This window comes from Ranitomeya variabilis, chromosome 4 (assembly GCF_051348905.1).
Source record: "Ranitomeya variabilis isolate aRanVar5 chromosome 4, aRanVar5.hap1, whole genome shotgun sequence".
NCBI classification, from domain to species: domain Eukaryota; kingdom Metazoa; phylum Chordata; class Amphibia; order Anura; family Dendrobatidae; genus Ranitomeya; species Ranitomeya variabilis.
Genome location: NC_135235.1, coordinates 277,205,601 through 277,225,897, shown reverse-complemented (window position 1 = coordinate 277,225,897; position 20,297 = coordinate 277,205,601).

Below are 20,297 nucleotides of genomic sequence, written 5' to 3'. Positions count from 1 at the left end.
TCGCGGTCAGCTCTAGTTTCCATCACCCGAGAGCTTGTCCGTTTATTCTATGCTTCTGATGTTTCCTTGCCATTGGAAACCATAACACTTCAGGAGTTTCAGGCTGATAGACCTGACCGCTGTCCTGTGGGGAAACTGTTTGTTCCTGATAGATGGACTAGTAAGGTAATTTCTGAGATTCATTGTTCTCTATTGGCTGGTCATCCGGGGATTTTTGGTACCAGAGATTTGGTTGCCAGGTCCTTTTGGTGGCCTTCCTTGTCGTGGGATGTGCGTTCTTTTGTGTAGTCCTGTGGGACCTGTGCCCGGGCCAAGCCCTGCTGTTCCCATGCTAGTGGGTTGCTTTTGCCTTTGCCGGTTCCTGAGAGGCCCTGGACGCATATTTTCATGGATTTTATTTCTGATCTTACTGTCTCTCAGAAGATGACTGTCATCTGGGTGGTTTGTGACCAGTTTTCTAAGATGGTCCATTTGGTACCTTTGCCTAAGTTGCCTTCCTCCACTGATTTGGTTCCATTATTTTTTCAGCATGTGGTTCGTTTGCATGGCATTCCGGAGAATATTGTGTCTGATAGAGGTTCCCAGTTTGTGTCTAGGTTTTGGCGGTCCTTTTGTGCTAGAATGGGCATTGTGTTGTCTTTTTCTTCGGCATTTCATCCTCAGACAAATGGCCAAACTGAGCGAACCAATCAGACCTTGGAAACCTATTTGAGATGCTTTGTGTCTGCGGATCAAGATGATTGGGTGGCCTTCTTGCCGTTGGCCGAGTTTGCCCTTAATAATCAGGCCAGTTCGGCTACCTTGGATTCGCCTTTTTTTTGTAACTTCGGTTTTCATCCTCGTTTTTCTTCGGGGCAGGTTGAGCCTTCGGACTGTCCTGGTGTGGATTCTGTGGTGGACAGGTTGCAGCGGATTTGGACTTAAGTGGTGGACAATTTAACGTTGTCTCAGGAAAGGGCTCAACGTTTTGCTAACCGCCGTCGGTGCGTTGGTCCCCGGCTTCGTGTTTGGGATTTGGTCTGGTTGTCTTCTCGTCATGTTCCTATGAAGGTTTCTTCCCCTAAGTTCAAGCCTCGTTTTATTGGTCCTTATAAGATTTCTGAAATTATTAATCCGGTGTCTTTTCGTTTGGCCCTTCCTGCTTCTTTTTCCATTCATAATGTGTTCCATAGATCTTTGTTGCGGAGATATGTGGTACCCATGGTTCCCTCCGTTGACCCTCCTGCTCCTGTGTTGGTTGACGGGGAGTTGGAATATGTGGTGGAGAAGATTTTGGATTCTCGTCTTTCGAGGCGGAAACTTCAGTATCTGGTCAAGTGGAAGGGTTATGGCCAGGAGGATAATTCTTGGGTTTTTGCCTCCGATGTCCATGCGGCCGATTTGGTTCGTGCTTTTCATCTGGCTCGTCCTGATCGGTCTGGGGGCTCTGGTGAGGGTTCGGTGACCCCTCCTCAAGGGGGGGTACTGTTGTGAATTCCGTTCTTGGGCTCCCTCCTGTGGTTATGAATGATACTTTTGGGAGTTCTGCCATTGGGCTCCCTCTGGTGGGTTTGAGTGGAACTGCTGCTCCTGGAGTTTGGCCTGGAAGCTGACTTCACTAATCAGCTCCCTTGGCCTTGGTATTTAACAGGGCTCTGGCCTGTAATTCATGCCAGCTGTCAATGTTCTTCTAGGTTAGACTCAGTCTTCTCCTTGGATTTCTCTGATGGCCTGTCCATGTCAGCATAAGATAAGTTCTTGCTAGTTCTTGTACTTACTGTTCAGTTTAAAGTTATGTCTCTTTTTGTCCAGCTTGTCATTATGAAACATTCAGGCTAGCTGGAAGCTCTGGGGAAGCAGAGTTGCCCCACCACACCGTGAGTCGGTGTGGAGGTTATTTTTGTAATCTCTGCGTGGATTTTTAGGTTCTATATACTGACCGCACAGTTCCCTTTCCTATTTCTGTCTATCTAGTCAGAGTTGGCCTCCTTTGCTAAAATCTGTTTTCATCCCTGCGTTTGTCATTTCCCTCTCCACTCACAGTCAATATATGTGGGGGGCTATCTTTCCTTTGGGGAATTTCTCTGAGGCGAGATAGTTTTCTATTTCCATCTTTAGGGGTAGTTAGTTCTTAGGCTGTGAAGAGGCGTCTAGGGAGTGACAGGAACGTCCCACGGCTATTTCTAGTGTTTGTGTTAGGATTAGGGATTGCGGTCAGTAAAGCTACCACCTCCTCAGAGCTTGTTCATGATCTATTTTACCCACCAGGTCATATCAGTGCTGCTACATACCCACCAGGTCATTTCAGTGCTGCTCCGTACCCACCAGGTCATTTCAGTGCTGCTCCGTACCCACCAGGTCATATCAGTGCTGCTTCGTTCCCACCAGGTCATATCAGTGCTGCTCCGTAACCACCAGGTCATAACAGACAATAGCGCTGTGGAGGAAAAGGCAGGGAGTAGGTAACCAAGCCAGGGAGAGTGCCAGGGACGGGGCAAAGGGCTGCTAAAAGGGTGCGCTGGTATACCTGCTACCTCTGGAGGCATCGGCGCCGTACTGCAGGGGTCACGTTGCTGCCCGAACTGCTGACAAGCAGCGGCACTTCCGGGTTTAAGTGTGCACTGACAGAGGGTCACCTGACCCATCGCGTCATAGGGATCACATGACCGGAAGAGCTGCGCATGCACAGAAGGGGTACCAGCATAAGAGGAGAACCTCAGCGATATACGGGGCCTGCGGCGCCTGCGCACTGGAGCTGGAGCCTAAGATAGCTGTGTGTGTGATAACGGAGACCATATATAGGTAGAGCCACAGCGCAGGATGGTCCATGTGGAGACCGGACCGCTAAGACAAGGGCTAGAGCTGAACTGTGGGCAAAGCTGAGGCAGAAAGTCTGCCCAAAGGGTAAGATAATCGTGTATAACACAGCAGGTCCCTAAAAGGTGGTCACACAGGTGCAATATAGAGATAAAGTTAACACTCTATACTGGTATGGCATTATGTAAGAATACTGTACCATGTGAGGAAAAGCCAGTGCTCAGTGCATGGGGTGCAATTAACGGTTCTGTGGAGGCACAAGAGGAAAAAACATGAAACAGTTAAAATCAAGACATTGTTAGTCAAACAGAATATACATCACCAATACATTCTTCACATACACAGCATGTTACAAAAAGCTGAGACGTCATAGTCCCTATTCAATCCCTTGGGTTCTAGATTCTGTAATGTGTAAATCCAGTATGCTTCCCTCCTTTGGAGCATTCTGATGCGATTTTGGCCCCTTCTAGGGATGTCTATTTGTTCCAGAACCTGGAACCGGAGTTGGGCGATGCTATGATTCTTTTCAGAGAAATGATGTGGGAGGGGGAGATGCGTCTTATTACATTGAATCGTGGATTTATGTTGGGCCACCCTATCCCTCACTGTTTGTGTGGTTTCACCCACATAGGCCAAACCGCAAGGGCATTTTATCAGATAAACCACAAATGTGGACTCACAAGTGTAGAAACCTTTTATGGGAATCGCCTTACCGGTTTGTGGGTGAAACACACAGGGACCCTTTTGTACATTGCTGCACTGAAAGCAGTTTAGGCAGGGGAATGTGCCTCGTTTCTGAGTTTGAAGGAAGGTTTGCTTGGGGACCACTGTGCCTGGGCCAATATCTGCCCTGACCAGCCTATCCTTAAGATTCCTAGCTTGCTTAAAACATGACAGGAATGGCACTCTGAACTCTGGAATATTAGGATAGCTTTTTGTCAGGATGTTCCAGTGTCTCCTAATAGTAGACTGCACTAAACCGGAGAGAGGGTGAAAAGTAGAGATAAAGGGGATTCTCTTTTGGTTTTCCTTGGGTTTACTATTGGATAAATTCCGTTTGGCATCCGTCAACACCCCTTGGGGATAGTCCCTATCAGTGAATTTGTGTTCCATCTCACTAAGTCTGATTTTTTTAACGTCTTCGTCAGAGACAATCCTATCCTATCTATGGAACTGTGATTTGGGAATAGGGTTCTTGACAGAGGGTGGGTGGCAGCTGGTGAAGTGTAAGAGACCATTGCGATCTGTAGGTTTAGTGAATAAATCAATCGCCAAGTTATCCTCCCTTTCCTTGTAAATCAAGGTGTCCAGAAAGCTGATCCTGTGTGTGTCATGTTGTATGGAGAATCTGAGTTCGGGCCAGATACTGTTAATGTGTTGGTCAAAAGGCAGGAGTGATTCAATTGGACCATCCCAGACGCAAAATATATCATCGATATATCTCCGCCAAACCCTGCAATGAGCCATGAATAAGGGATGATTGTACACATAGTCATTTTCAAAGGCCGCCATGTACGCTACGGCGTAGGGGGGCGCTACATTCGCGCCCATTGCTGTGCCTTGTTGCTGGGCATAGAAGGTGTCCTGAAACATAAAGTAGTTTTCTTTGAGCACTAGGCCCAAAAGATCGGCACAAAAATGACGAATTTTGATGTCCACTTTGTTATCACTCAGGAGCCTGTCCGTAGCCGCTAAGCCTTTCTCGTGAACTATCGATGTGTACAGGCTGTTGACATCCCAAGTAATCAAAAGGGAAGAGGGGGATATAGGGCCCAAGGATTTAATGACTTGTATGAAGTCGTTAGTATCCAGTACAAAAGAGCGTGTGGTTTTAATTAGTGGCGTTAGAATTTTTTCAAGCACCATTGATAAAGGAGAAAAGACAGAGTCGGTCAGGGATACGATAGGCCGGCCAGGTGGTTTAACTAGTCTTTTATGGATTTTAGGTAAAACATAAAATATGGGGGTGATGGGGTCCTTTTTAATGAGAAAATCCCACATTTTACTGTCAATAGTGCCTGCTTGGAAGTGGAAGTCTATGACAGGTGCAATTTTTTGGACCAACTGGTTCAAAGGGTTGTATGTAGTGTTGAGCGATACCGTCCGATACTTGAAAGTATCGGTATCGGAAAGTATCGGCCGATACCGGCAAAGTATCGGATCCAATCCGATACCGATACCCGATACCAATACAAGTCAATGGGACTCAAGTATCGGACGGTATTCCTGATGGTTCCCAGGGTCTGAAGGAGAGGAAACTCTCCTTCAGGCCCTGGGATCCATATAAATGTGTAAAAGAAAGAATTAAAATAAAAAATATCGCTATACTCACCTGTCCGACGCAGCCTGGACCTCAGCGAGGGAACCGGCAGCGTTGTTTGTTTAAAATTCACGCTTTTACTTGGTTACGTGAAGTCCCGGCTTGTGATTGGTCAGGGCGGCCATGTTGCCGGGACGCGGACCAATCACAGCAAGCCGTGACAAAATTACGTCACGGCTTGCTGTGATTGGTCCGCGTCCCGGCAACATGGCCGCCATTAACCAATCACAAGCCGTGACGTCACGGGAGGCTGGACACGCGCGCTTTTTAAAAAGCGCGCGTGTCCAGCCTCCAGTGACGTCCCGGCTTATGATTGGTCACGGCGCCATGTTGCCGGGACGCGGACCAATCACAGCAAGCCGTGACGAAATTACGTCACGGCTTGCTGTGATTGGTCCGCGTCCCGGCAACATGGCCGCCATTAACCAATCACAAGCCGTGACGTCACGGGAGGCTGGACACGCGCGCTTTTTAAAATGGGCGCGTGTCCAGCCTCCCGTGACGTCCCGGCTTGTGATTGGTTGCGCCGCGGTCAACCAATCACAAGCCGGGAGGCTTGTATAATACATCAGCTGAGAGGTGATACATGGGAATGTGAGACACATCCTGCAAATTCGACCAAACTTATTATGCAATAATTGATGTTTTGACAACATTGGCAGTTTCCCCTTGTTTGGTTTAGTTCATCCTCACTCATTTTGTGCGCCGCGGTCAACCAATCACAAGCCGGGAGGCTGGACACGCGCGCATTTTAAAATTTTAAAATGGGCGCGTGTCCAGCCTCCCGTGACGTCCCGGCTTGTGATTGGTTGCGCCGCGGTCAACCAATCACAAGCCGGGAGGCTGGACACGCGCGCATTTTAAAATTTTAAAATGCGCGCGTGTCCAGCCTCCCGGCTTGTGATTGGTTGATCGCGGCGCAACCAATCACAAGCCGGGACGTCACGGGAGGCTGGACACGCGCCCATTTTAAAATGCGCGCGTGTCCAGCCTCCCGTGACGTCACGGCTTGTGATTGGTTGCGTCTCCCATGTGACTGCGACGCAACCAATCACAAAGCCGGGACGTAATTTTAAAATCCTTAAGGACCTGAAATTACGTCACGGCTTGCTGTGATTGGTTGCGTCGCCCATGTGACTGCGACGCAACCAATCACAACGCCGGAACGTAATTTTAAAATCCTGAAGGACCTGAAATTACGTCACGGCTTGCTGTGATTGGTTGCGTCCCGGTCACATGGGCGGCACGCAACCAATCACAAGCCGGGACTCACGTAAAGGAAAGAAAAGCGCGAATTTTAAACAAAGAACGCTGCCGCTTCCCTCGGTAAGGTGCAGGCTGCGTCGGAGAGGTGAGTATAGCAATATTTTTTATTTTAATTCTCTCTTTTACACATTTTTACATTAATGTTGTTTCGATACCGATACCCGATATCACAAAAATATCGGATCTCGGTATCGGAATTCCGATACAGCAAGTATCGGCCGATACCCGATACTTGCAGTATCGGAATGCTCAACACTAGTTGTATGGTATTACTTTATATATTGTAGTGTCCCCTAGTTGTCTAGACACCTCCTCAAGGTAATCAGTCCTGTCCATAACTACCGTTGCTCCGCCCTTATCCACTGGTTTAATTATAAGAGACTTATCCGACGATAGTTGCTCCAGTGAGAGTCTCTCTGAATGTGAGAGATTAGTATGGAACTGGAACTTCCCCCGATCCATCTCACGAGTCAATGCGTGAATGTCTCTTTCAACAAGGGAAACAAAAGTTTCCACTTGTGGATTAGAACGTGGTGGCATATAAGAGCTGTGGGTTCGTAGCCCCAGGTCACAGAGTTCAAGCAAGGCCTTGTCCTGCCTTGAAGGATTCAATGCAGGAGGTTGTTCCGAGAAGTGGACACGTAGTCTGAGGTTCCGATAAAACCTCTGTAGGTCCATGCTGAGTTCAAATGAGTTGAACTTGTACACTGGGCAGAAGGATAAGCCCTTTTGGAGTACGGCCAGTTGATACGTGTCCAAATTTTTTGAGGAAATATTGACTACCAATGGGAGGTCCTTACCTGCGAGCGTGTTGCCATCTGGTTTCTGGGTTCCCCGGCGGCATTGGCCCCCCCGCCTCGTTTTCCCTTTTGGCGGCCGTGATTGTGCCCTAAAAAATAAGAGGAGTGGGAAGTAGAAGGATTTGAGGTGCCGGGCCTGCTGTCGATGGAGCCAGAAGAGCTTAGAGAGCTGTGTCGTCTGGTGGAATGCCGAGTATCTCGCCACTGGTAGACTCGGTTCTGTAAATAATCCTCGGTATCTCGTAGAAACTTCGATCTTTTCCTCTTTTCCACTTCCAATCTGTGTGACTGTAATAGCTCTTGATTTTTTAGCTTGAGTTCCTGGAACTCTTCCTGGGGCATGGTGCTGATCAGTTGGTTTTCGGTGGCATTTATTTGGGTGTTTACCGTATCCAGGTTCTTTTGGAGGTAAAAGAGAGTTAAAGTCATCAGGTCCGCTGAACATTTGTTCAAAATGTGTTCAAACTTTGTACAGTAATCTTTATCTTCCCTGAAGAAGGTCGGTTGTAGAGGGACCCGTAGGCCCCGTGGGATCCTCTGGACTCGGAGGTACTCAGCTATCGTAATGATGTGCAGTTCTAGGTTAACTGCTCGCCTAGACTCGCGTTCCAAGTCGCGATTCTTAAGCTCTTTAGTGGGAATTTGAAGAAAATCGCTAGGTGCAGTCACTTTAGAAAGGATTTCCGCCGCTTCTGTTGCATTGAAGGAGAAGGTCTCGCTTGACATCGTCCGAGGTGCTCGTGTAAGGATTCAGCATGTAGCAATAGTAGACACGGCACTCTAGGCTTCTTGAAGGTGCTCAAGTTAGGTATCCAACCCGTCAATTATAAGCAATAAATTACTTGGCACTCAGGAGAACTTTTTGCAAAATAAGGAATTCGTTTATTCAGTGCATCCAGTTCAAAAGTTTAAACGTTTTCGATCTAATCACAAGACCTTCATCAGAAAGGTTTTTTTGAGTACTGAAATACATATGCAAAAATACAACAAGATTTTTAGACAAAATACATGATGCACAGTATAAATACACACATGATACATTCTGCTCAAAAATAATGAAAACAACATCACTGGTCGTGTGACAAACAACAACTGTGGCAGTCTGAGTGGATCCGGCCTGGTGTTGCGTGAGTCGTGAGCCTCGTTCAGGAGATGCTAAGGACTGTGAACGTGTAAAACGAAAAAATTGTGATGAAGTGAACATGACAAGTCTTGCCAACGAACTGTCAGAGTGGGATACTGATTGATAGACCACCCTTAAAAGACACAAAATGTGAGGTGACCTCCCAAACTGTGGAGTCATGCAAGGTGAACTGCCTAAAACATAAGAATATAGACACATAAATACACACATGCCATTGTGTAGGTATAGTACATGGTGACTAAGCGTAAAGCCCTATTGGACCTGGAGCAGAGTGTAGGCCGAAGCCTGCACTCGAGGCAGTTTAATATCTGATGGAGTGTCAGCATGGCGGTCGCAGGACACATTGCAGGATAAACAGCTGGAGATCAGCTGACGTTACTGAAACCCAATAACATAACATGGCAGCAAGTGTTGACTGCAAGCAGCACTTCCGAGCAGCAACTAGCAGTCTTGGAGCCCAGGGTCAGCAGGAGGAGTAGAGTGTAGGCCAAAGCCTGCACTCGAGGCAGTTTAATATCTGATGGAGTGTCAGCGTGACGGTCGCAGGACACATTGCCGGATACACAGCTGGGGATCAGCTGACGTTACTGAAACTTAATAACAGAGGAGCAACTGTTGACTGTGCAAACAGCACTTCTGTGCAGCAACTAGCGGTCTTCGAGCCCAGGGTCAGCAGGAGGAGCAGAGTGTAGGCCGAAGCCTGCACTCGAGGCAGTTTACTATCTGATGGAGCGTCAGCGTGATGGTCGCAGGACACATTGCCGGATACACAGCAGGGAAACAGCTGACGTTACTGAACCCCAATAACACGGCAGCAAGTGTTGACTGTGCAAACAGCACTTCCGAGCATCAACTAGCAGTGTTGGAGCCCAGGGTCAGCAGGAGGAGCAGAGTGTAGGCCGAAGCCTGCACTGGAGGCAGTTTAATATCTGATGGAGTGTCAGCGTGGCAGTCGCCGGACACATTGGCAGATACACAGCAGGGGAGCAGCTGACGTTACTGAACCCCAAAAACAGAGGAGCAACTGTTAACTGTGCAGACAGCACTTCCGGGCAGCAACTGGCAGTGTTGACGCCCAGGCAAAGCAGGAGGAGCAGGCTAGAGTTATTGCAGCAACACAACAGGGGACCAGCTGGCATTACTGAACCCCAAAACAGAGGAGCAACTGTTAACTGTGCAGACAGCACTTCCGGGCAGCAACTGGCATTGTTGAAGCCCAGGGAAAGCAGGAGGAGCAGGCTAGAGTTATTGCCATAACACAGCAGGGGAGCAGCTGGCATTACTGAACCCCAAAAACAGAGGAGCAACTGTTAACTGTGCAGACAGCACTTCCGGGCAGCTACTGGCAGTGTTGAAGCCCAGGGAAAGCAGGAGGAGCAGGCTAGAGTTCTTGCCGCAACACAGCAGGGAAGGTGTATGTAACTGGGATCCGGACGGGACCTCTACTTTATCCCACATGGGTAATTAATTTTTAATTGTATTGTTTGCATTTTGGCTCTTGGCTACCAGTGTAATACTGATGTATATACCTATACTTACCTAGCCGGGCTGCCAGTGTTTGGTGGGTAGCCATAAGTGCATTCTGTTTACAGCACATTTTTTGCATGTTTACAAAACAATGATTGCATTGTCCCGTACTGGCGTTCTCAGCTCACTATTGTAACCACGGATTTAGTCACTTCGTTACTCTGGTGTTAAATGGTAATGTTTTATCCATGGCAGTGATGTGCCTTAATAAACTTTTGTGTTTTTCGTTATAACTGTTCTTGGTTATTCTTTGACTCATGGTTCTCCGATTTGTGCAATATTCATGGTTGAGTCGCCAATTTTCTTTGAAATACACGGCTGATGTTCTTTTATGTACAGCAGGGAAGCAGCTGGTGTTACTGAACCCCAAAAACAGAGGAGCAACTGTTAACTGTGCAGACAGCACTTCCGGGCAACAACTAGCGGTCTTGAAGCCCAGGGATAGCAGGAGGAGCAGGCTAGAGTTATTGCCGCAACACAGCAGGGGAGCAGCTGGTGTTACTGAACCCCAAAAACAGAGGAGCAACTGTTAACTGTGCAGACAGCACTTCTAGGCAGCAACTGGCGGTGTTGAAGCCCAGGGAAAGCAGGAGGAGTAGAGTGTAGGCTGAGGCCTAATTGGCGCAAGTTGAAAGGGAACCTTTAAACCCCCCGCAGGCGTTTGTAGCTGAAAGAGCCAACTTGTGCAGCACTAATGCTGCAAAAGGAAAAGGTGGCTCTTTTAATTATGCTCCTTGCAAACGCAGAACTAAACACTTATAAAATGTGTCCCCTGATACCGTGAAATCGTCCCAGAGGTGGGACTTTCCTTCGTGATGGGACGCAGCACAGCCGTTATTCCTACCCCCTTGGTGGCGTGTGCCGCCTCCTCAGCGTTGTTTGAATCTGTCACCGAGCCTGCGCTGTTATGTTCAACCTTGGCCATGCACAGTTAGCGCAACCTGTTTTCTGACATCATTTGTTGTCAGGCAGGCTGTGCCGGTGCGGCCGCACTGTCTGAGATCCCACCTCGCAGTGTCGTCTAATGTAATCACACTGCGGGCCGAAGCCTGCACTCGAGGCAGTTTAACATCTGTTGGCATGTCAGCGTGGTGGTCGCAGGACACATTGCTGGCTACACAGCAGAGGAACAGCTAGCATTTTTCTCTGTGCAGCCAGCACTTCTGGGCACTAACTGGCGGTGTTGGAGCCCATGGTCAGCAGGGGGAGAAGAGTGTAGGCTGAAGCCTAATTGGAGCAAATAGAAAGGGAACCTTTAAACCCCCCAGGTGTTACTAACTAGAAGAGCCACCTTGTGCAGCAGTAATGCTGCACAAGGAAAAGGTGGCTCTTTTAATTATGTTCCTTGCAAAAGCTGAATGAAACACTTATAACATTGCCCCTTTTACCGTGAAACCGTCTCGGAGGCGGGACTTTCCTTCTTAATGAGCCGCAGCACAGCTTTCAAAAATACCCCCTTGGTGCTGGGTGCAGCCTCCTGAGCATTGTTTTTTGGTGTACCGGAGTCTGCGCTGTTGTGTTATCCCTTGGGCAAGCGCTGTTAGCGCTGCCCGTCTTCTGAGATCATTTGATGTCAGCCGGTGCGGCCGTGCTGCCCATGAATCCCAGCCCCGCAGTGTCTTCTGATTTATTCACACTGCGGGGCTGGGATTCATGGCCTTGCGCAGTAAATATGTTCACCTCTCACTCATGTCCTTACACCTGCTTCAGACTGTGCGGTGTCAGCTTATCCCTTATCGCATGCCACGGCCGTGAAGCCACACAGTCTGAAGAAGGCAGAAGGAGATGAGTGAGAGGCAAAGATATGCACTGCGCATGCCCATGAATCACACCCCTGCAGTGAGAAAAAATAAGACACTACTGGGCATTATCTCGGGCAGGGCGGCCGCACAGGCGCAGCCAGCCTGACAACAAATGATGTCAGAAGACGGGCAGCGCTAACTGCTTATGGCCAAGGTTGAACATTACAGTGCAGGCTCTGGGGCAGATTCAAACTACGCTGAGGAGGCGGCGCACAGTGCAAAGGGGGTTGCTACGTGTCATTGCAAAGGAAAGTCACACCTCAGGGATGGTTTAACGGTATCAGGGGACACATTTTATACCTGTTTAGTTTAACGTGTGCAAGGAGAATAACTAAATGAGCAACCTTTAGTGTTGAGCATTCCGATACCGCAAGTATCGGGTATCGGCCGATACTTGCGGGTATCGGAATTCCGATACCGAGATCCGATACTTTTGTGGTATCGGGTATCGGTATCGAAACAACATTAATGTGTAAAATAAAGAATTAAAATAAAAAATAGGGATATACTCACCTCTCCGACGCAGCCTGCACCAGCCTGCACCTTACCGAGGGAACCGGCAGCCTTCTTTGCTTAAAATGCGCGCGTTTACTGCCTTTCGTGACGGCACGGCTTGTGATTGGTCGCGTGCCGCCCATGTGGCAGCGACGCGACCAATCACAGCAAGCCGTGACGTAATTTTCAGGTCCTGAATGCCTAATTCTAGGCATTCAGGATTTTAAAATTACGTTACGGCTTGTGATTGGTCGCGTCGCGGTCACATAGGCGACGCGACCAATCACAAGCCGTGACGTCACGGGAGGCAGGAAACGCGCAAATTTTAAAATTACATCACGGCTTGTGATTGGTTGCGTGCCGCCCATGTGACCGCGACGCGACCAATCACAGCAAGCCGTGACGTAATTTTCAGGTCCTGAATGCAGAATTAGGCATTCAGGACCTGAAATTACGTCACGGCTTGCTGTGATTGGTCGCGTCGCGGCCACATGGGCGGCACGCGACCAATCACAAGCCGTGACGTCACGGAAGGCAGTAAACGCGCGCATTTTAAGCAAAGAAGGCTGCCGGTTCCCTCGGTGAGGTCCAGGCTGCGTCGGAGAGGTGAGTATAGCAATATTTTTTATTTTAATTCTTTATTTTACACATTAATATGGATCCCAGGGCCTGAAGGAGAGTTTCCTCTCCTTCAGACCCTGGGAACCATCAGGGATACCATCCGATACTTGAGTCCCATTGACTTGTATTGGTATCGGGTATCGGTATCGGATTAGATCCGATACTTTGCCGGTATCGGCCGATACTTTCCGATACCGATACTTTCAAGTATCGGACGGTATCGCTCAACACTAGCCACCTTGTAAAAATGCAGCATTTCTGCTGTACAAGGTGGCTCTTCTTGTTACAAATGCCTGGGGGGACAGGTTCCCTTTAATTTGTGTTGTGGTGTCAGCGTGGTGGTCGCAAGACACATTGCCGGATACACAGCAGGGGTTCAGCTGACGTTACTGAACCCCACTAACACAGGAGCAAGTGTTTTTCTCTGTGCAAACAGCACTAATGAGAACCAACTGGTGGTGTTGGAACCCAGAGTCAGCAGGAGGAACAGAGTGTAGGCCGAAGCCTGCACTCGAGGCAGTTTAATATCTGATGGAGTGTCCGCGTGGCGGTCGCTGGACTCATTGCCGGATACACAGCAGGGGAGCAGCTGACGTTACTGAACCCCACTAACTCAGGAGCAAGTGTTTTTCTCTGTGCAAACAGCACTTCCAAGCACCAACTTGCAGTGTTGGAACCCAGAGTCAGCAGGAAGAGCAGAGTGTAGGCCAAAGCCTGCACTGGAGGCAGTTTAATATCTGATGGAGTGTCAGCATGGCGGTCGCCGGACACATTGGCGGATACCCAGCAGGGGATCAGCTGACGTTACTGAAACCCAATAACAGAGGAGCAACTGTTGACTGTGTAAACAGCACTTCCAGGCAGCAACTAGCAGTGTTGGAGCCAAGGGTCAGCAGGAGGAGCAGAGTGTAGGCCGAAGCCTGCACTGGAGGCAGTTTAATGTCTGATGGAGAGTCAGCGTGGCGGTCGCCAGACACATTGGCGGATACACAGCAGGGGAGCAGCTGACGTTACTGAACCCCAAAAACAGAGGAGCAACTGTTAACTGTGCAGACAGCACTTCCGGGCAGCAACTGGCGGTGTTGACGCCCAGGCAAAGCAGGAGGAGCAGGCTAGAGTTATTGCAGCAACACAACAGGGGACCAGCTGGCATTACTGAACCCCAAAACAGAGGAGCAACTGTTAACTGTGCAGACAGCACTTCCGGGCAGCAACTGGCGTTGTTGAAGCCCAGGGAAAGCAGGAGGAGCAGGCTAGAGTTATTGCCATAACACAGCAGGGGAGCAGCTGGCATTACTGAACCCCAAAAACAGAGGAGCAACTGTTAACTGTGCAGACAGCACTTCCGGGCAGCTACTGGCAGTGTTGAAGCCCAGGGAAAGCAGGAGGAGCAGGCTAGAGTTCTTGCCGCAACACATCAGGGAAGCAGCTGGTGTTACTGAACCCCAAAAACAGAGGAGCAACTGTTAACTGTGCAGACAGCACTTCCGGGCAACAACTAGCGGTCTTGAAGCCCAGGGATAGCAGGAGGAGCAGGCTAGAGTTATTGCCGCAACACAGCAGGGGAGCAGCTGGCGTTACTGAACCCCAAAAACAGAGGAGCAACTGTTAACTGTGCAGACAGCACTTCTGGGCAGCAACTGGCGGTGTTGAAGCCCAGGGAAAGCAGGAGGAGCAGAGTGTAGGCTGAGGCCTAATTGGCGCAAGTTGAAAGGGAACCTTTAAACCCCCCGCAGGTGTTTGTAGCTGAAAGAGCCAACTTGTGCAGCACTAATGCTGCAAAAGGAAAAGGTGGCTCTTTTAATTATGCTCCTTGCAAACGCAGAACTAAACACTTATAAAATGTGTCCCCTGATACCGTGAAATCGTCCCAGAGGTGGGACTTTCCTTCGTGATGGGACGCAGCACAGCCGTTATTCCTACCCCCTTGGCGGCGTGTGCCGCCTCCTCAGCGTTGTTTGAATCTGTCACCGAGCCTGCGCTGTTATGTTCAACCTTGGCCATGCACAGTTAGCGCAACCCGTTTTCTGACATCATTTGTTGTCAGGCGGGCTGTGCCGGTGCGGCCGCACTGTCTGAGATCCCACCTCGCAGTGTCGTCTAATGTAATCACACTGCGGGCCTGGGATCCATGGGCATGCGCAGTGCGTATCTTTGCCTCTCACTCACCTCCCTTCGGCTTCTTCAGACTGTGCGGCGTCACGGCCGTGGCATGCTATTAGGGATCAGCTGATGGCGCCCAGTCTGAAGAAGGCGGAGGGAGATGAGTGAGAGCCTGAGGTGAAGATATGCACTGCGCATGCCCATGAATCCCAGTCCCGCAGAATGATTAAATCAGAAGAGAGTGAGGCGGGATCTCGGGTAGCACGGCCGCACAGGCCCAGTCTGCCTGACACCAAATGATGTCAGAAGACGGGCAGCGCAAACAGCGCATGGCCAAGGTTGAACATAACAGCACAGGCTACGGGACAGATTCAAACAACGCTAAGGAGGCGGCGCACAGCACCAAGTAGGTAGGGATGACGGCTGTGCTGCGTTCCATTACGAAGGATAGTCCCACCTACGGGACAGTTTTACGGTATCAGGGGACACATTTTTTAAGTGTATAAGTTCAGCGTGTGCAAGGAGCAAAACTAAAAGAGCTATCTTTTCCTTGTGCTGCATTACTGCTGCACAAGGTGGCTCTTTCAGTAACAAACGCCTGAGGGGGGGACAGGTTCCCTTAAATTTCATTTGTTGTGTCAGCGTGGCGGTCGCAGGACACATTGCCGGATACACAGCAGGGGATCAGCTGACGTTACTGAAACCCAATAACACTGGGTCATGTGCTTTGACTGTGCAGACGGCACTTCTGAGCATCAACTGGCAGTGTTGGAGCCCAGGGATTACAGTTCAGGTGGTAGAAACATGAACGCATCATGAGACCTGGATACTGTAGACAGCCAATTATTTAATCTGGAAGAGGAGTGGCAAATTCCTGCGAGATCCAGGCCTGGTTCATTTTCAGAAAAGTAAGTTGGTCAGCGTTATCGGAGAATAGTCGCGTGCGACGGTCTGTTAGTACACCACCTGCAGCACTAAAGACACGTTCCGATAATACACTAGCAGCAGGGCAAGCCAGCACCTCCAATGCATACTGGCTTAGCTCTGGCCATGTATCCAGCTTAGAGACCCAAAACTTGAAGGAGGAAGAGCCGTCTGGGAGTACAGTTAGAGGGCAAGACATGTAGTCTGTCACCATCGGATGGAAACGTTACCTCCTGCTGACTGGAGCCGCCTGTGATGGTGTAGACATTTGTGGCGGGCACACAAAACTGTGCCACAGTTGGGCCATACTGGTCTTGCCTTGTGCTGAGGCACTGCTTCTGCTCCCTCTTTGTGCAGAGCCTCCTCCACTGCCTCGACGCACTGAGCTGCTTTGAAAAGCACTAGCAGCACTGCTCTCAGATGGACTGGAGAAGATGATGGAATTCACCTGTGTGTCTTGGTTCTCCCGCCTTTTATGCTCCCAGTTCAACGGTGTTATGAGGCTTCGTAAGTTGTCCTGGTAGGGAGGATCTAGGAGGGTGTACACCCAATAATCAGCCATGTTGAGAATGTGGGCGATGCGGCGGTCGTTTCTCAGGCACTGCAGCATGTAATCAACCATGTGCTGCAGACTGCCAACTGGCCAAGAAACGCTATCCCCTGCTTGAGGCGTGATCTCTGCCTGCTCTGCATCGCCCCACCCTCACTCTACACACTGACTATTGGAGAATTCTGTAACTCCCTCCTCTGGACCGATGTCTTCCTCCTCCATTGACTCCTCCTCATCCTCCTCACAAAGTTTCCCCTATCTAGGCCTTTGTGAGGAACCACTTAGCACTGACTGTCCAGAAGCTGATGGAATTGGTGACTCCTCATCCTCCACCTCTTCAACAACATAATCCCTTAGCGCTTTCAGTGTTTGTTGAAGCAGGCAGATAAGGGGGACAGTCATGCTGACTAGTGCATCATCTGCACTCGCCATCCTCGTGGAATCATTGAAGGAACGCAAAACCTGGCAGAGGTCCTTCATAGTGGCCCACTCTGTGGTTGTGAAGTCTGAACGGCGCGGAGTGCGACTTCTTTGTGCCTGATGCAGCTGGTACTCCATTACTGCTTGCTGCTGCTCACACAACCGCTCCAACATATGTAACGTGGAATTCCACCTGTTGGGTAGGTCACATATGATGCGATGTTCCGGAAGGCGGAATCGGCGCTGCAGAGCTGCAATGCACGATCTTGCCATGCTGGAACGCCGCAAGTGAGCACACTCTAGGCGGACCTTGTGCAGCAGTGCATCAAGATCCGGATAGTCCCTCAAAAAGGTCTGCACGACCAAGTTGAGCACATGTGCCAGATATGGGATGTGAATTAGGTTGCCTAGGCCCAGAGCTGCCACCAGATTTCAGCCACTGTCACACACTACCATGCCTGGCTGGAGATTCGCTGGCACAAACCACACATCGCTCTCCTGCTTGATGGCATTCCAGAGCTCCTGCGCTGTGTGGCTTCGATTCCCCAAAGAAATTAATTTCAAGACGGCCTGTTCACGTTTGGCCACGGCTGTGCTCATATCGGTCGTAACAGGTAAACGTTCACGGGTCCATGTGGAGGTGGACTGTGACGGCTCCTGCAGCGATGATTCTGAGGAACTTGTGTATGAGGAGGAGTCAATGCGTACAGACTGGATTCCTGCAATCCTTGGAGTTGGCAGAACACGTCCTGCGCCACTCGCATGATCTGTACCCGGCTCAACAACATTAACCCAATGGGCAGTGAGGGAAAGGTATCGCCCCTGTCCATGTTGACTGGTCCACGCATCGGTGGTGAGGTGGACCTTGCTACTGATGGCATTCAGTAGAGTGTGTTTTATGTGTCCCTCCACATGCTTGTGCAGGGCAGGGACGGCTTGCCTGCTGAAATAAAAGCGGCTGGGCACATTGTATTGTGGGACTGCCAATGCCATCAAGTTATGGAAGCTGTCAGTTTCCACCAGCCTGAATGACAGCATTTCAAGGGACAGTAGTTTTGCAATGCCTGCATTCAGAGCCTGTGCTTGAGGGTGGTTTGCCGAGAATGGCCGCCTTTTCTCCCATGCCTGTGCTACCGATGGCTGTAGACAGGGCTGGGAGTGTGAGGATGACTGGGACGTGGTGCTGTGGGTGGAATTACACTGGCTCTGTGGACAACAGTGCCAGAGGTTCTTCCATGGTGATCCTGTGAGGAAGCCGAACCAGCTGTGTGTGAGCTGGAGGGAGAGGCAACAACACGAGCTGGAGAGGTGGTAGGTGCCGCTGTAGGTTGGCCTAGGTCTTCAGTGTGTTTTTGTAACTCCACCGCGTGCCTGGTCCGCACATGTTTCCACATATTTGTGGTATTGAGGTTGCTGACATTTCTCCCTCTTTTGACTTTCTGATGACACACCTTGCATTTGACAAAGCAAATGTTATCTGCAACTGTTTCAAAAAAGGACCAGACACTGCAAGTCTTGGGAGCTCCTGTTTTGGCTTTTGGAAGAGGCATGCTCCTAACGGGTGCCAAAGTGGAGGCTACAGGCTCCGCAGTCTTCCCCCTCCCTCTCCCTCTTTGGGCCGATTGGGGAATCTCTTCCTCAGAGCTTCTCCCACCACCTTCCTGTACCTCACGCCATGATGGGTCACGGACCTCATCATCTACACTCCCCTCTTCCACCAACTGCGTCTCCTGGGTAGTCTCGGCAGCACAATACGCACCTGAAAGTGGCACCTGAGTCTCATCATCAGATGCGTACTGAGGTGTGCTGACCGGAGGCACTGGCCCACCTGTCTCTTCAGAGTCAGAGAGACAAAGCTGTTGGGCATCACTGCATACTGCCTCGTCTTCCATTTCTCCAATGCTGCTTGGCTGGCCCCCTGTTTCCAAGCCAAGAGATTCAGAGAACAGAAGTAGAGATGGCTCCTGTCCTGGGCTCTCTGACTGCCTGGGTAATTTGGCAGGTGGTGAAGAGACAGATGGGTGCTCTCCAGTGCTCTGTGCCTGAGAGGATGTGGCACTAATTGAAGTCGATGCGTTAGCTGCCATCCATCTGACAATGGCTTCAATTTGTTCTTCACGCAGCAGCGGTGTACGGCGATCTAATACAAAGCAGCGCATGAAGGACTGTTCCCTGCTGAAACTGGGTGATGATGAGTCACCGGTGCCCGCAGCAGGCACAGAATCCCCACGTCCTCTCCTTGCTCCATGCCCACGCCTACATGCTTTACTCCCTGCCTTCTTCATCTTGGTTGACTGACAAAGATAAGCAGGAAAGTACTAAGGGCTTAGTGTGCTTTTTCCGGAAAAGCTCCTAACAGGTATAAGAAACACTAATTTTCTAAAGTGTGGACTAGACTTTAATATGAGCTAATGTGGCCTACACAACTTTAAAGTGGTGTGTTTGGTGAACTTCATTAATATTTTTTTTTGCAGAACTGACTACAGAGAGAGCTGCACTCACACACAGACCATGCAGACAGCCGTGAACAGCACTGCAAGGCCAAAACAAGCTCCTCTATGTAATCCTATATAGTGTTTTTCCACAATCTAGGAGGATACAGAGGGAAAGCCACTAATAGGATAAATTTGAAAAAATGTGCAGCAGGCTGCACTAATTGAGAAACAGACAATGGAACGGTATGAGGCAGTGACGCACCCTGAGCTGACTACAACTGGCTGTGGCTGCGGACAGACTACAGAGCGATGTGCACTCACACAGAGAACGTGCAGACATCTGTAAACGGCGCTGCAAGGCCGAAAAAACCTCCTCTATGTAATCATATGTAGTGTTTTTCCAAAATGTTGCTGGATACAGATGGAAAGCCACTAATGGGAAATATATGGAAAAATGTGCAGCAGGCTGCACTAATTGCAAAATAGGACAATGGATTGAACAGTATGAGGCAGTGACGCACCCTGAGCTGACTACAACCGGCTGTGGACAGACTACAGAGCGATGTGCACTCACACAGAGACCATGCAGACAGCCGTAAGTGGCGCTGCAAGGCTGAAAAAATCTCCTCTATGTAATCCTATGTAGTATTTTTCCACAATTTAGCTGGATACGGATGGAAAGCCACTAATAGGAGATATTTGAAAAAATGTGCAGCAGGCTGCACTAATTGCAAAAAAGGACAATGGATTGAACAGTATGAGGCAGTGACGCACCCTGAGCTGACTACAACTGGCTGTGGCTGCGGACAGACTACAGAGCGATGTGCACTCACACAGAGACCGTGCAGACATCAGTAAATGGCACTGCAAGGTCGAAAAAATCTCCTCTATGTAATCCTATGTAGTGTTTTTCCAAAATTTAGCTGTATACGGATGGAAAGCCACTAATAGGAAATATTTGAAAAAATGTGCAGCAGGCTGCACTAATTGCACAAAAGGACAATGGATTAAACAGTATGAGGCAGTGATGCACCCTGAGCTGACTACAACCGGCTGTGGCTGCGGACAGACTACAGAGCGATGTGCACTCACAC